Below are 17,470 nucleotides of genomic sequence, written 5' to 3'. Positions count from 1 at the left end.
ATACTTTTATATGTTTAAGTCGCACACGCTATAAGAATTTGAGCATCAAAAATGTTTAATGCATAAAGTCATCAAAAGTTTTTAAAAGAAATTGTAAATAACACATAGAAGACTTTGAGTAGTTTAAAAATAGTAGTAGTAAAATAGTATAGTATAATATAAGTTAATTTGTTCTTTCGGATTCATTCGAAACCGCCATTCGAATTTCGGACCGATTTGTAATTTCGGACCAATACGTAATTTTGGACCGATACGTAATTTCGGTCCGAATTTAATTTCGGTCCGAATAGTAATTTATGACGGTATTTTTAATTTCGTATACGATTCGTTTCGATTATTTCGGATACATTCGATTTGTTTTTTCTAATCGATTAGATATTATTTAATCATATCAAATATTAATCAGAAATGAAATGTATTGTATTCCACTTTTAAATGACTGTAATATATTATTAATAAATACATTTAATATGTCATTTAAACACTTATCTTTATAATTATTTAGACTGTGCAGTGTGCAGTGTGTGTGCACTGTGCAGCCAATCAGGCAGCCTGGTTGACAATTATGCTTGCATCACTCCTGCACACTATAGCCACACCCATGTAACTAATATCTGATTCTTATAATTTTTGTGAGTTGAAGAGAGCAGTTTGATATTGGAGAGAGAATGTCTTTTAGAGAAATTGGTATTGTTCATGGAGGTGATAGGGACAGTAGAGATAGGGACAGTGTAGCTAGGGAGAGTATTAGAGGTAGTGATAGTGGACGTAGGGATAGGGACCGTGGAGCTAGGGAGAGTACTAGTAATAATAATAGGGATAGTGATAGAGGTAGGGATAGGCATAGGATTCATCATAGGCACCCTGTACATAGGGATAGGGACCTTGGTACTAGGGAGAGGGTAGGTAGGGACAAGGAGAGGCATAGTAAGCACACCAGTGCCAAAAAACAATGTAAGAGGAGGAGGCCACTTACAACCTCTGAGGAGTCTGACTCTAGTGCTGCTGAACAGCGTGCCTCATCACCAAGGCATAGAGGGCCAAAGTTTACACCAGAGGAAAATTTTTGTCTTGTGTCTGCTGTGCTGAAAGTCCGGCACATCTTGTTTTCATCCAGTGTTTCCTCCTCGGCAAAGCAAGCGGCATGGAACACTGTTCATGATGCTGTCTTTGCAGTTGGAGCAGTGGAGCGGACAGCCGCCTGTGTCAAGCACCGGTAAGTTTTCAAAAACAATTTTCTTTTATAGTAAAAAACTAACTCTAGTGTGTGTTAGCCTGTGTGTACATACTACACAGGCCAAAATGTGTAAACTAAAGAAATAAATTCAATTCATATTATTTTTCATTGTCATGGCAAAAAAAAAAAGCAGGAATGTAAGTCAAGCTTAAAGGGATAGTAAACTCTGAAAATTAATTTCATGATTCTTCTAGAGCATTTATTTTTTAATCAACTTTTTAAATTACTCCTATTATTATTAATTTGTCTTTTTTATCTTGTTATCTTTATTTGAAATTGTAGTTTGATAAGTTAAGGACAGGACAGAGCCTGGCCATTTTTTGTTTTAGTACCCTGGCGAGCTTTTGAGATTGGTGGCAACATTTAACAAACCAATAAGCAAGTGCAACCCAGGTTCTGCACCTAAAAAATGCTCATTCCTGCTTTCAAATAAAGATTCCATGTGAATGAAGAAATAATGACTTACTATTAAATTATATAATTGTTTAAATTTTCATCTGTATCTTGAAATAAAATGTTTGTGTTTACTGTTTATTATCCATTTAAGGCCTTTTTTATAATATTTACAGAATAAAAGATGGAAACTTTGCCCAACCAAGACCAAATATATTCATTTTTTTGGATTATATATATTTGTCAACTTTATGGGGCACAAAGTCAGATTCAAACGTAAAAGGACACTTAACCCAAATTATTTCTTTCATGATTCCGATAAAGCATCAATGTTTTTTTTTTTTATCAACTTTCTAATTTACTCCTATTATCAAATTTTCTGTGCTCTCTTGGGGGTCAATGTATTAATGTGTGAGGGGAAATGATACGATGTAGCGTATCATGTCCGCCGCACATCGATAAATGACGACAGCTGCTTCATAACTTTTCCGGCGAGCCTCAGGGGCATGAAGCCCCGTATCGAGCTTGATAAATTAACCCCTTGGTAACTATCTTTATTTGAAAAACAATGAATGTAAGCCTATGAGCCAGCCCATCCTTGGGTCAGTACCTGGGTAGTGCTTGATGATTGTTGGCTAAATGTTGCCACCAATCAGCAATCGCTATCCAAGATGCTGAACCAAAAATTGTTCCATTTCTTAAGCTTTACAGACTGACTGAAGAAAAAAAAATAATAGTATTAAATTTTAAATGTTATTAAAATTCAATGCTCTACCTGAATCGTGAAAGAAAAAATTTGGTTTCAGTGTGCCTTTAAATATTCATTTATAAAAAAATATATACTTTTCAATTTATTATCAAATTCACTTTGAGCAGCGCCGTCCTCATGCTTTTCTCACGCAGTTTCCTCTACTCTCCACTGCACATTCAGCGTTGGTTTAAGTCCAGGTATGTTTTTCTCATGCTGCAGTCTCACTCTCTCTAGTATGTGCATGACAGCATCAGCCAAACATACCTGTCCTTATAATATAAATATCTTTTCTCCAACATTGGTGTGTCCGGTCCACGGCGTCATCCTTACTTGTGGGAATATCTCTTCCCCAACAGGAAATGGCAAAGAGTCCCAGCAAAGCTGGCCATATAGTCCCTCCTAGGCTCCGCCCACCCCAGTCATTCTCTTTGCCGTTGCACAGGCAACATCTCCACGGAGATGGTTAAGAGTTTTTTTGGTGTTTAAATGTAGTTTTTATTCTTCTATCAAGTGTTTGTTATTTTAAAATAGTGCTGGTATGTACTATTTACTCTGAAACAGAAAAAGATGAAGATTTCTGTTTGTAAGAGGAAAATGATTTTAGCAGACAGTAACTAAAATCGATTGCTGTTTCCACATAGGACTGTTGAGATGAAGTAACTTCAGTTGGGGGAAACAGTTAGCAGACTTTTCTGCTTAAGGTATGACTAGCCACATTTCTAACAAGACTGGGTAATGCTGGAAGGCTGTCATTTCCCTCATGGGGACCGGTAAGCCATTTTCTTAGTCTAAACAGAATAAAGGGCTTAATATGGGCTATAAAACTGGTAGACTCTTTTATGGGCTAAATTGATTGCTTTATTTGGACATCTTATTCATGTTTATACTGATATTTCACATTTATAAGCTTGGGGAACGTTTTTTAACGGCAGGCACTATGTTAGACACCTTTTCCAGTCAGGGAGGGCCTTCCCAGTTGTAGGCTGAGCCTCATTTTCGCGCCATTATTGCGCAGTTGTTTTTAAGAGCAAGACACGCAGATGCATGTGTGAGGACCTGAAAATTGCTGGAAAAGTGTCTAGAAGGCGTCATTTGGTATCATATTCCCCTCTGGGCTTGGTTAGGTCACAGCAAAAGCTGTAGCTGGGACTGTATAGGGGTTAAATTGGTTAACGGCTCCGGTTCCGTTATTTTAAGGGTTAAAGCTCTGAAATTTGGTGTGCAATACTCTTAATGCTTTAAGACACTGTGGTGAAAATTTGGTTGATTTTTGAAGAATTCCTTCATATTTTTTCGCATATTCAGTAATAAAGTGGTTTCTGTTTAAAATTTAAAGAGACAGTAACGGTTTTGTTTAAAACGTTTTTTGTGCTTTATTAACAAGTTTCAGCCTGTTTAACATGTCTGTGCCTTTGAATAAGCTATGTTCTATATGTATGAAAGCCAATGTGTCTCCCCATTTAAATTTCTGTGATAATTGTGCCATAGCGTCCAAACAAAATAAGGACAGTACTGCCACAGATAATAAAATTGCCCAAGATGATTCCTCAGAGGAGGAGAGTAACCATGATACTACATCATCTCCTACTGAGTCTACACCAGTTTTGCCCACGCAGGAGGCCCCTAGTACATCTAGCGCGCCAATGCTTATTACCATGCAACAATTGACGGCTGTAATGGATAACTCCATAGCAAATATTTTATCCAAAATGCCTACATATCAGAGAAAGCGCGATTGCTCTGTTTTAAACACTGAAGAGCAGGAGGGCGCTGATGATAATCTTTCTCTCATACCTTCACACCAATCTGAAGTGGCCTTGAGGGAGGGTCTGTCAGACGGGGAAATTTCAGATTCGGGTAGAATTCCTCAACAGACTGAACCTGATGTTGTGACATTCAAATTTAAATTAGAACATCTCCGCGCACTACTTAAGGAGGTGTTATCTACTCTGGATGATTGTGACAACTTGGTCATTCCAGAGAAATTATGCAAAATGGACAAGTTTCTAGAGGTTCCGGTGCACCCCAACGCTTTTCCTATACCCAAGCGGGTGGCGGACATAGTGAATAAAGAGTGGGAGAAGCCCGGCATACCTTTTGTTCCCCCCCCTATATTTAAGAAATTATTTCCTATGGTCGACCCCAGAAAGGACTTATGGCAGACAGTTCCTAAGGTCGAGGGGGCAGTTTCTACTTTAAACAAGCGCACTACCATTCCTATCGAGGATAGTTGTGCTTTCAAAGATCCTATGGATAAAAAGTTGGAAGGTTTGCTTAAAAAGATTTTTGTGCAGCAAGGTTACCTTCTACAACCCATTTCGTGCATTGTTCCTGTCACTACTGCAGCGTGGTTCTGGTTCGAGGAACTAGAAAAGTCGCTCGGTAGAGAGACTCCATATGAGGAGATTATGGACAGAGTTCACGCATTTAAGTTGGCTAACTCTTTTATTTTAGATGCCGCTTTGCAATTAGCTAAATTAGCGGCGAAAAATTCAGGGTTTGCAATTGTGGCGCGTAGAGCGCTTTGGCTAAAGTCTTGGTCAGCGGATGTATCATCCAAGACAAAATTGCTTAACATCCCTTTCAAAGGCAAAACTCTCTTCGGACCAGAATTGAAAGAGATTATCTCAGACATCACTGGGGGAAAGGGCCATGCCCTCCCACAAGATAGGCCGTTCAAGACCAAGAATAAGTATAATTTTCGTTCCTTTCGCAATTTCAGGAACGGACCGACCTCTAATCCTGCATCCTCTAAGCAAGAGGGTAATGCCTCACAGCCCAAACCAGCCTGGAAACCTATGCAAGGCTGGAACTAGGGTAAGCAGGCCAAGAAACCTGCTGCTGCTAACAAAACAGCATGAAGGAGTAGCCCCCGATCCGGGACCGGATCTAGTAGGGGGCAGACTCTCTCTCTTTGCTCAGGCTTGGGCAAGAGATGTTCAGGATCCCTGGGCACTAGAAATAGTTTCTCAGGGTTATCTTCTGGAATTCAGGGAACTACCCCCAAGGGGAAGGTTCCACATGTCTCACTTATCCTTAAACCAAATAAAGAGACAGGCGTTCTTACATTGTGTAGAAGACTTGTCGAAAATGGGAGTGATACACCCAGTCCCAATAAAGGAACAGGGACTGGGATTTTACTCAAATCTGTTCGTAGTTCCCAAAAAAGAGGGAACCTTCAGACCAATTTTGGATCTGAAGATCCTAAACAAATTCCTCAGGGTACCATCGTTCAAAATGGAAACCATTCGAACGATTCTACCCACTATCCAGGAAAGTCAATTTATGACTACCGTGGATCTAAAGGATGCGTACCTACATATTCCTATCCACAAAGAACATCATCAGTTCCTAAGATTCACCTTTCTGGACAAACATTACCAGTTTGTGGCCCTTCCATTCGGGTTAGCCACTGCTCCAAGGATTTTCACAAAGGTACTCAGGTCCCTTCTAGCGGTTCTAAGATCGAGGGGCATTGCAGTAGTACCATATTTGGACGACATTCTAATTCAAGCGTCGTCCCTGTCAAAAGCAAAGGCTCACACAGACATTGTTCTGGCCTTTCTCAGATCGCACGGATGGAAGGTGAACATAGAAAAAAGTTCTCTGTCTCCGTCAACAAGAGTTCCCTTCTTGGGAACAATAATAGATTCCTTAGAAAAGAGAATTTTTCTGACAGATCAGAAAATCAAAACTTCTAAGCGCTTGTCAAGTTCTTCATTCTATTCCACGTCCTTCCATAGCTCAGTGCATGGAAGTAGTAGGATTGATGGTTGCAGCAATGGACATAGTTCCCTTTGCACGAATTCATCTAAGACCATTACAACTGTGCATGCTCAAACAGTGGAATGGGGACTATACAGACTTGTCTCCAATGATTCAAGTAGATCAGAAGACCAGAGACTCACTCCGTTGGTGGCTGACCCTGGACCATCTATCCCAGGGAATGAGCTTCCGCAGACCAGAGTGGGTCATTGTCACGACCGACGCCAGTCTAGTGGGCTGGGGCGCGGTCTGGGGATCCCTGAAAGCTCAGGGACTGTGGTCTCGGGAAGAGTCGCTTCTCCCGATAAACATTCTGGAACTAAGAGCGATTTTGAATGCTCTCAGGGCTTGGCCTCAAATAGCAAAAGCCAGATTCATAAGATTCCAATCAGACAACATGACGACCGTTGCGTATATCAATCATCAGGGGGGAACAAGGAGTTCCCTGGCGATGAAAGAAGTGACCAAAATAATACAATGGGCGGAGGATCACTCCTGCCATCTATCTGCGATCCACATCCCAGGTGTGGAAAACTGGGAAGCGGATTATCTGAGTCGTCAGACATTCCATCCGGGGGAGTGGGAACTTCACCCGGAGATCTTTGCCCAACTAACTCAATTATGGGGCATTCCAGACATGGATCTGATGGCGTCCCGTCAGAATTTCAAGGTTCTGTGCTACGGGTCCAGATCCAGGGATCCCAAGGCGACCCTAGTAGATGCACTAGTAGCACCTTGGACCTTCAACCTAGCTTATGTGTTTCCACCGTTTCCTCTCATTCCCAGGCTGGTAGCCAGGATCAAACAGGAGAGGGCCTCGGTGATCTTAATTGCCCCTGAGTGGCCACGCAGGACTTGGTATGCAGACCTGGTGAATATGTCATCGGTTCCACCATGGAAGCTACCTTTGAGACAGGACCTTCTTGTTCAGGGTCCATTCGAACATCCAAATCTGGTCTCCCTCCAGCTGACGGCTTGGAGATTGAACGCTTGATTCTTTCAAAGCGTGGGTTTTCAGATTCTGTGATAGATACTCTGGTTCAGGCCAGAAAACCGGTAACTAGAAAAATTTACCATAAAATATGGAAAAGATATATCTGTTGGTGTGAATCCAAAGGATTTCCATGGAATAAGATAAAAATTCCTAAGATTCTCTCCTTCCTACAAGAAGGTTTAGAGAAAGGGTTATCTGCAAGTTCTCTAAAGGGACAGATCTCTGCTTTATCTGTCTTACTACACAAAAGACTGGCTGCTGTGCCAGATGTTCAAGCTTTTGTTCAGGCTCTGGTTAGAATCAAGCCTGTTTACAGACCTTTGACTCCTCCCTGGAGTCTAAATCTAGTTCTTTCAGTTCTTCAAGGGGTTCCGTTTGAACCTTTGCATTCCATAGATATTAAGTTACTATCTTGGAAAGTTTTGTTTTTGGTTGCTATTTCTTCTGCTAGAAGAGTTTCAGAGTTATCTGCTTTGCAGTGTTCTCCGCCTTATTTGGTGTTCCATGCAGATAAGGTGGTTTTGCGTACTAACCCTGGTTTTCTTCCTAAAGTTGTCTCTAACAAGAATATTAACCAGGAGATAGTTGTACCTTCTTTATGTCCGAATCCAGTTTCAAAGAAGGAACGTTTGTTACACAATTTGGACGTAGTCCGTGCTCTAAAATTCTATTTAGAGGCTACAAAAGATTTCAGACAAACATCTTCTCTGTTTGTTGTCTATTCTGGTAAGAGGAGAGGTCTAAAAGCGACTTCTACCTCTCTTTCCTTTTGGCTTAAAAGCATCATCCGATTGGCTTACGAGACTGCCGGACGGCAGCCTCCAGAAAGAATTACAGCTCACTCCACTAGGGCTGTAGCTTCCACATGGGCCTTCAAGAACGAGGCTTCTGTTGACCAGATATGTAAGGCAGCGACTTGGTCTTCACTGCACACTTTTGCCAAATTTTACAAATTTGATACTTTTGCTTCTTCAGAGGCTATTTTTGGGAGAAAGGTTTTGCAAGCTGTGGTGCCTTCCGTTTAGGTGACCTGATTTGCTCCCTCCCTTCATCCGTGTCCTAAAGCTTTGGTATTGGTTCCCACAAGTAAGGATGACGCCGTGGACCGGACACACCAATGTTGGAGAAAACAGAATTTATGCTTACCTGATAAATTACTTTCTCCAACGGTGTGTCCGGTCCACGGCCCGCCCTGGTTTTTTTTTTTAATCAGGTCTGATGAATTATTTTTTCTAACTACAGTCACCACGGTACCATATGGTTTCTCCTATATATTTTCCTCCTGTCCGTCGGTCGAATGACTGGGGTGGGCGGAGCCTAGGAGGGACTATATGGCCAGCTTTGCTGGGACTCTTTGCCATTTCCTGTTGGGGAAGAGATATTCCCACAAGTAAGGATGACGCCGTGGACCGGACACACCGTTGGAGAAAGTAATTTATCAGGTAAGCATAAATTCTGTTATTGTTAGAGGACCGCTCATGCTGAAGTCTCACTCTTTCTAGTATGTGCATGACAGCATCAGCCAAACATACCTGTCCTTATAATATAAATATCTTATTGTTAGAGGACCACTCATGCTGCAGTCTCACTCTCTCTAGTATGTGCATGACAGCATCAGCCAAACATACCTGTCCTTATAATATAAATATCTTATTGTTAGAGGACCGCTCATGCTGCAGTCTCACTCTCTCTAGTATGTGCATGACAGCATCAGCCAAACATACCTGTCCTTATAATATAAATATCTTATTGTTAAAGGACCGCTCATGCTGCAGTCTCACTCTTTCTAGTATGTGCATGACAGCATCAGCCAAACATACCTGTCCTTATAATATAAATATCTTATTGTTAAAGGACCGCTCATGCTGTTTAATAAATAACATAATTAAGGACATGAACCAATGTTTCTTCCACAATTCATATAGATAATTAAATTTTAATTAAATAACTTTCAAAATAAATATTATTTAATTATCTTCCTTCTCTTGTTATCATTTGTTGAAATGTTTTTCTAGGCAAGCTTTGGAGCAGCAGAGAAGCAATTTTCTCGCTGTTGATTGGTGGCTGCATATACATACGGCTAGATTTAGAGTTTGGCGTTAGCCGTCAAAACCAGCATTAGAGGCTCCTAACGCTGGTTTTGGGCTACCGCTGGTATTTGGAGCCAGTCATTAAAGGGTCTAACGCTCACTTTGCAGCCGCGACTTTTCCATACCGCAGATCCCCCTACGCCAATTGTGTATCTTATCTTTTCAATGGGATATTTCTAACGCCGGTATTTAGAGTCTTGGCTGAAGTGAGCGTTAGAAATCTACCGACAAAACTCCAGCCGCAGAAAAAAGCCAAGAGTTAAGATCTTTCTGGGCTAACGCCGGTTCATAAAGCTCTTAACTACTGTGCTCTAAAGTACACTAACACCCATAAACTACCTATGCACCGCTAAACCGAGGTCCCCCCACATCGCCGCCACTCTATTAAATTTTTTTAACCCCTAATCTGCCGACCGCACACCGCCACCACCTACGTTATCCCTATGAACCCCTAATCTGCTGCCCCTAACACCGCCGACCCCTATATTATATTTATTAACCCCTAATCTGCCGCCCCCAACGTTGCCTCCACCTACCTACAATTATTAACCCCTAATCTGCCTCACTCCCGCCTCAATAACCCTATAATAAATAGTATTAACCCCTAATCTGCCCTCCCTAACATCGCCGACACCTAATTCAAGTATTAACCCCTAATCTGCCGACCGGACCTCACCGCTACTCTAATAAATTTATTAACCCCTAAAGCTAAGTCTAACCTTAACACTAACACCCCCCTAAGTTAAATATAATTTAAATCTAACGAAATAAATTAACTCTTATTAAATAAATTATTCCTATTTAAAGCTAAATACTTACCTGTAAAATAAACCCTAATATAGCTACAATATAAATTATAATTATATTGTAGCTATTTAAGGATTAATATTTATTTTACAGGCAACTTTGTATTTATTTTAACCAGGTACAATAGCTATTAAATAGTTCATAACTATTTAATAGTTACCTAGTTAAAATAATTACAAAATTACCTGTAAAATAAATCCTAACCTAAGTCACAATTAAACCTAACACTACACTATCAATAAATTAATTAAATAAAATACCTACAATTATACCTAACACTACACTATCAATAAATTAATTAAATACAATACCTACAAATAAATACAATTAAATAAACTAACTAAAGTACAAAAAATAAAAAAGAACTAAGTTACAAAAAATAAAAAAATATTTACAAACATTAGAAAAATATTACAACAATTTTAAACTAATTACACCTACTCTAAGCCCCCTAATAAAATAATAAAGCCCCCCAGAAAATAAAAAAAAATGCCCTACCCTATTCTAAAATTAAAATAGAAAAGCTCTTTTACCTTACCAGCCCTTAAAAGGGCCTTTTGCGGGGCATGCCCCAAAGAATTCAGCTCTTTTGCCTGGAAAAAAAAACATACAATACCCCCCCACCAACATTACAACCCACCACCCACATACCCCTAATCTAACCCAAACCCCCCTTAAATAAACCTAACACTAAGCCCCTGAAGATCTCCCTACCTTATCTTCACCACACCGGGTATCACTGATCCGTCCAGGCTCCGATGTCTTGATCCAAGCCCAAGCGGGGGCTGAAGACGTCCATCCTCCGGCTGAAGTCTTGATCCAAGCCCAAGTGGGGGCTGAAGACGTCCATCCTCCGGCTGAAGTCTTGAGCCAAGCGGCGGCTGAAGAATTCCATCATCGGGCAGAAGTCTTCATCCTATCCGGGCAGAAGAGGAGATCCGGACCGGCAAACATCGTCATCCAAGCGGCATCTTCTATCTTCTTCCATCCGATGACGAGCGGCTCCATCTTCAAGACCTCCAGCGCGGATCCATCCTCTTCTTTCGACGTCCTAAAACAGAATGAAGGTTCTTTTAAGGGATGTCATCCAAGATGGTGTCCCTCGAATTCCGATTGGCTGATAGGATTTTATCAGCCAATCGGAATTAAGGTAGGAAAATTCTGATTGGCTGATGGAATCAGCCAATCAGATTCAAGTTCAATCCGATTGGCTGATCCAATCAGCCAATCAGATTGAGCTCGCATTCTATTGGCTGTTCCGATTGAACTTGAATCTGATTGGCTGATTCCATCAGCCAATCAGAATTTTTCCTACCTTAATTCCGATTGGCTGATAGAATCCTATCAGCCAATCGGAATTCGAAGGACTCCATCTTGGATGATGTTTTAGGACGTCGGAAGAAGAGGACGGATCCGCGCCGGAGGTCTTGAAGATGGAGCCGCTCATCATCGGATGGAAGAAGATAGAAGATGCTGCTTGGATGACGATGTTTGCCGGTCCGGATCTCCTCTTCTGCCCGGATAGGATGAAGACTTCTGCCCGATGATGGAATTCTTCAGCCGCCGCTTGGATCAAGACTTCAGCCGGAGGATGGACGTCTTCAGCCCCCGCTTGGGCTTGGATCAAGACTTCAGCAGGAGGATGGACGTCTTCAGCCCCCGCTTGGGCTTGGATCAAGACATCGGAGCTTGAACGGATCGGTGATACCCGGTGTGGTGAAGATAAGGTAGGGAGATCTTCAGGGGCTTAGTGTTAGGTTTATTTAAGGGGGGTTTGGGTTAGATTAGGGGTATGTGGGTGGTGGATTGTAATGGTGGGGGGGGTATTGTATGTTTTTTTTTCCAGGCAAAAGAGCTGAATTCTTTGGGGCATGCCCCTCAAAAGGCCCTTTTAAGGGCTGGTAAGGTAAAAGAGCTTTTCTATTTTAATTTTAGAATAGGGTAGGGCATTTTTTTATTTTGGGGGGCTTTGTTATTTTATTAGGGGGCTTAGAGTAGGTGTAATTAGTTTAAAATTGTTGTAATATTTTTCTAATGTTTGTAAATATTTTTTTATTTTTTGTAACTTAGTTCTTTTTTATTTTTTGTACTTTAGTTAGTTTATTTAATTGTATTTATTTGTAGGTATTGTATTTAATTAATTTATTGATAGTGTAGTGTTATGTTTAATTGTAGATAATTGTAGGTATTTTATTTAATTAATTTATTGATAGTGTAGTTTTAGATTTAATTGTAACTTAGGTTAGGATTTATTTTACAGGTAATTTTGTAATTATTTTAACTAGGTAGCTATTAAATAGTAAATAACTATTTAATAGCTATTGTACCTGGTTAAAATAAATACGAAGTTGCCTGTAAAATAAATATTAATCCTAAAATAGCTACAATATAATTATAATTTATATTGTAGCTATATTAGGATTTATTTTACAGGTATTTAGCTTTAAATAGGAATAATTTATTTAATAAGAGTTAATTTATTTTGTTAGATTTAAATTATATTTAACTTAGGGGGGTGTTAGGGTTAGGGTTAGACTTAGCTTTAGGGGTTAATACATTTATTAGAGTAGTGGCGAGGTCTGGTGGGCAGATTAGGGGTTAATAATTGTAGGTAAATGGAGGCGACGTTGGGGGCGGCAGATTAGGGGTTAATAAATATAATATAGGGTCGGCGATGTTAGGGGCAGCAGATTAGGGGTACATAGCTATAATGTAGGTTGCGGCGGTGTATGGAGCGGCAGATTAGGGGTTAAAAAAATATGCAGGTGTCAGCGATAGCGGGGGCGGCAGATTAGGGGTTAATAAGTGTAAGGTTAGGGGTGTTTAGACTCGGGGTACATGTTAGGGTGTTAGGTGCAGACATAGGAAGTGTTTCCCCATAGGAAACAATGGGGCTGCGTTAGGAGCTGAACGCTGCTTTTTTGCAGGTGTTAGGTTTTTTTTCAGCTCAAACGGCCCCATTGTTTTCTATGGGGGAATCGAGCACGAGCACGTTTTTGAAGCTGGCCGCGTCCGCAAGCACCGCTGGTATTGAGAGTTGCAGTGGCGGTAAATTATGCTATATGCTCCCTTTTTGGGGCCTAACGCAGCCCTTCTGTGAACTCTAAATACCAGCGGTATTTAAAAGGTGCAGGGAAAAAAAAGCCAGCGTTAGATACGCGGGTCGTTACCGACAAAACTCTAAATCTAGCCGATATATTTCAATTTTGATTGGCTCACCCAGGTGTTTTGTTCGAAATTATTCGTGCATTGCTGCTCCTTCAATAAATGATACCAAGAGAATGAAATAAATTAGAAAATCGAAGTAAATGCGAAATTTTTTGAAAATGATATCCTCTATCTGAATCATGCAAAATATTTGGTTTTCTTTTCATGTCCTTTTAACTTTCCAATTATCTGATCTAGCTGATTCAGAATCATAAAACTTTATTTTGACTTTATAGTCCATTTCAATGTATACCAGATAAGCAAACACTGTACTAACTTTAAAAAAAAAATATTTATTTGTTACATAACTAAATTTTACATGCATATAAAACAACAATAACCTATATATATCTCTATTAATCTATCCATCTCTATAATATAACTTTTTAAAAATCTGTGGTAAAGGTCAGGCACTGTCAGTCATTTCCAATAGCTCCGCTGGTATTCTTTGGATGTATCAGATGCAAAATGTAAGAAATCCTTATTTTCAAATAAAGTCAGTATAGTTTTTCAATGTTTTTTTTTTATTATTTTCTAACCAAAAATATATTTTTATTTGATTTATAGGTATTATGATTGCAGGGCAATTATCAAAAAGAAAATGTAATTGATGCACTCCACATCAAAGAGTGTGCATTTCAACAGTTGGGAGAAGGAGGTGCGGGACAAAGTTCTTCAAGAGGCTGGTGTCACTGGTGTCCATAGCTCAAGTAGGAGAGATGAATCTGTCAGGCAAAAGAGAGCTGGTGAGTAAAATTAAATATATGATTACTTTGATTACTTTGCATGGGTGTGGAAATAAAAAAATAAATACAAGGGAGTAAAGTGGAAGACAAGACAATCGATTTATCCTTTAGGTATTACAATTTACTATTTTTTTTTTTTTTTTTAAAAACAAATAAAGAAAGACCCATATCTGTAAGGCAAAAATCATGTATGACGGGAGTTGCATTCTAGGCAGCATACATACGGCTAGATTTAGAGTTTTGTCGGTAATGACCCGCGTAGCTAACGCTGGCTTTTTTTCCCCCGCACCTTTTAAATACCGCTGGTATTTAGAGTTCACAGAATGGCAGGGTTTTCAGTGTGTTAGGCTCCAAAAAGGGAGCGTAGAGCATAATTTAACGCCACTGCAACTCTAGATACCAGCGGTGCTTACGGACGCGGCCAGCTTCAAAAACGTGCTCGTGCACGATTCCCCCATAGAAAACAATGGGGCTGTTTGAGCTGGAAAAAAAACTAACACCAGCAAAAAAGCCGCGTTCAGCTCTTAACGCAGCCCCATTGTATCCTATGGGGAAACACTTCCTACGTCTGCACCTAACACCCTAACATGTACCCCGAGTCTAAACACCCCTAGCCTTACACTTATTAACCCCTAATCTGCCACCCCCGCTATCGCTGACACCTGGATATTATTTTTAACCCCTAATCTGCCGCTCCGTATACCGCTGCCACCTACATTATCCCTATGTACCCCTAATCTGCTGCCCCTAACACCGCCGCCCCTACTTTATATATATATATATTAACCCCTAATATGCCGCCCCCAACGTCGCCTCCACCTAACTACACTTATTAACCCCTAATCTGCCGACCGCACCTCACCGCTACTATAATAAATGTATTAACCCCTAATCCGCCTCACTCCTGCCTCAATAACCCTATAATAAATAGTATTAACCCCTAATCTGCCCTCCCTAACATCGCCGACAGCTAACTTCAAGTATTAACCCCTAATCTGCTGACCGGAGCTCACCGCTACTCTAATAAATGGATTAACCCCTAAAGCTAAGTCTAACCCTAACACTAACACCCCCCTAAGTTAAATATAATTTAAATCTAACGAAATAAATTAACTCTTATTAAATAAATTATTCCTATTTAAATCTAAATACTTACCTGTAAAATAAATCCTAATATAGCTACAATATAAATTATAATTATATCTTAGCTATTTTAGGATTAATATTTATTTTACAGGCAACTTTGTAATTATTTTAACCAGGTACAATAGCTATTAAATAGTTAATAACTATTTAATAGCTACCTAGTTAAAATAATTACAAAATTACCTGTAAAATAAATCCTAACCTAAGTTACAATTAAACCTAACACTACACTAGCAATAAATAAATTAAATAAACTACCTACAATTATCTACAATTAAACCTAACACTACACTATCAATAAATTAATTAAATACAATTCCTACAAATAAATACAATTAAATAAACTAACTAAAGTACAAAAAATAAAAAAGAACTAAGTTACAAAAAATAAAAAAATATTTACAAACATTAGAAAAATATTACAACAATTTTAAACTAATTACACCTACTCTAAGCCCCCTAATAAAATAACAAAGACCCCCAAAATAAAAAAAATGCCCTACCCTATTCTAAAATAAAAAAGTACAAAGCTCTTTTACCTTACCAGCCCTGAAAAGGGCCCTTTGCGTGGCATGCCCCAAAGAATTCAGCTCTTTTGCCTGTAAAAAAAACCATACAATACCCCCCCAACATTACAACCCACCACCCACATACCCCTAATCTAACCCAAACCCCCCTTAAATAAACCTAACACTAAGCCCCTGAAGATCTTCCTACCTTGTCTTCACCATGCCAGGTATCACCGATCGTTCCAGGCTCCGAAATCTTCATCCAAGCCCAAGCGGGGGCTAGACATCCATCATCCGGCTGAAGTCTTCTATCAAGCGACGGCTGAAGAAGTCCAGAAGAGGCTCCAAAGTCTTCATCCTATCCGGGAAGAAGAGTAGATCTGGACCGGCAACCATCTTCTTCCAAGCGGCATCTTCTATCTTCATCCGATGAGGACCGGCTCCATCTTGAAGACCTCCACCGCGGACCCATCTTCTTCTTCCGACGACTTCCCGACGAATGACGATTCCTTTAAGGGACGTCATCCAAGATGGCGTCCCTCGAATTCCGATTGGCTGATAGGATTCTATCAGCCAATCGGAATTAAGGTAGGAAAATTCTGATTGGCTGATGGAATCAGCCAATCAGAATCAAGTTCAATCCGATTGGCTGATTCAATCAGCCAATCAGATTGAGCTCGCATTCTATTGGCTTTTCCGATCAGCCAATAGAATGCAAGCTCAATCTGATTGGCTGATCGGATCAGCCAATCGGATTGAACTTGATTCTGATTGGCTGATTCCATCAGCCAATCAGAATTTTCCTACCTTAATTCCCATTGGCTGATAGAATCCTATCAGCCAATCGGAATTCGAGGGACGCCATCTTGGATGACGTCCCTTAAAGGAACCGTCATTCGTCGGGAAGTCGTCGGAAGAAGAAGATGGGTCCGCGGTGGAGGTCTTCAAGATGGAGCCGGTCCTCATCGGATGAAGATAGAAGATGCCGCTTGGAAGAAGATGGTTGCCGGTCCGGATCTACTCTTCTTCCCGGATAGGATGAAGACTTTGGAGCCTCTTCTGGACTTCTTCAGCCGTCACTTGATAGAAGACTTCAGCCGGATGATGGATGTCTAGCCCCCGCTTGGGCTTGGATGAAGATTTCGGAGCCTGGAACGATCGGTGATACCTGGCATGGTGAAGACAAGGTAGGAAGATCTTCAGGGGCTTAGTGTTAGGTTTATTTAAGGGGGGTTTGGGTTAGATTAGGGGTATGTGGGTGGTGGGTTGTAATGTTGGGGGGGGGTATTGTATGGTTTTTTTTACAGGCAAAAGAGCTGAATTCTTTGGGGCATGCCCCGCAAAGGGCCCTTTTCAGGGCTGGTAAGGTAAAAGAGCTTTGTACTTTTTTATTTTAGAATAGGGTAGGGCATTTTTTTATTTTGGGGGTCTTTGTTATTTTATTAGGGGGCTTAGAGTAGGTGTAATATATTTTCTAATGTTTGTAAATATTTTTTATTTTTTTTAACTTAGTTCTTTTTTATTTTTTGTACTTTAGTTAGTTTATTTAATTGTATTTATTTGTAGGAATTGTATTTAATTAATTTATTGATAGTGTAGTGTTAGGTTTAATTGTAGATAATTGTAGGTAGTTTATTTAATTTATTTATTGCTAGTGTAGTGTTAGGTTTAATTGTAACTTAGGTTAGGATTTATTTTACAGGTAATTTTGTAATTATTTTAACTAGGTAGCTATTAAATAGTTATTAACTATTTAATAGCTATTGTACCTGGTTAAAATAATTACAAAGTTGCCTGTAAAATAAATATTAATCCTAAAATAGCT

The sequence above is a fragment of the Bombina bombina genome, chromosome 4 (assembly GCF_027579735.1).
Source record: "Bombina bombina isolate aBomBom1 chromosome 4, aBomBom1.pri, whole genome shotgun sequence".
In the NCBI taxonomy this organism is placed as follows: Eukaryota; Metazoa; Chordata; class Amphibia; order Anura; family Bombinatoridae; genus Bombina; species Bombina bombina.
The sequence above is the reverse complement of the archived record's forward strand: the minus strand, read 5'-3'. Positions refer to the sequence as shown.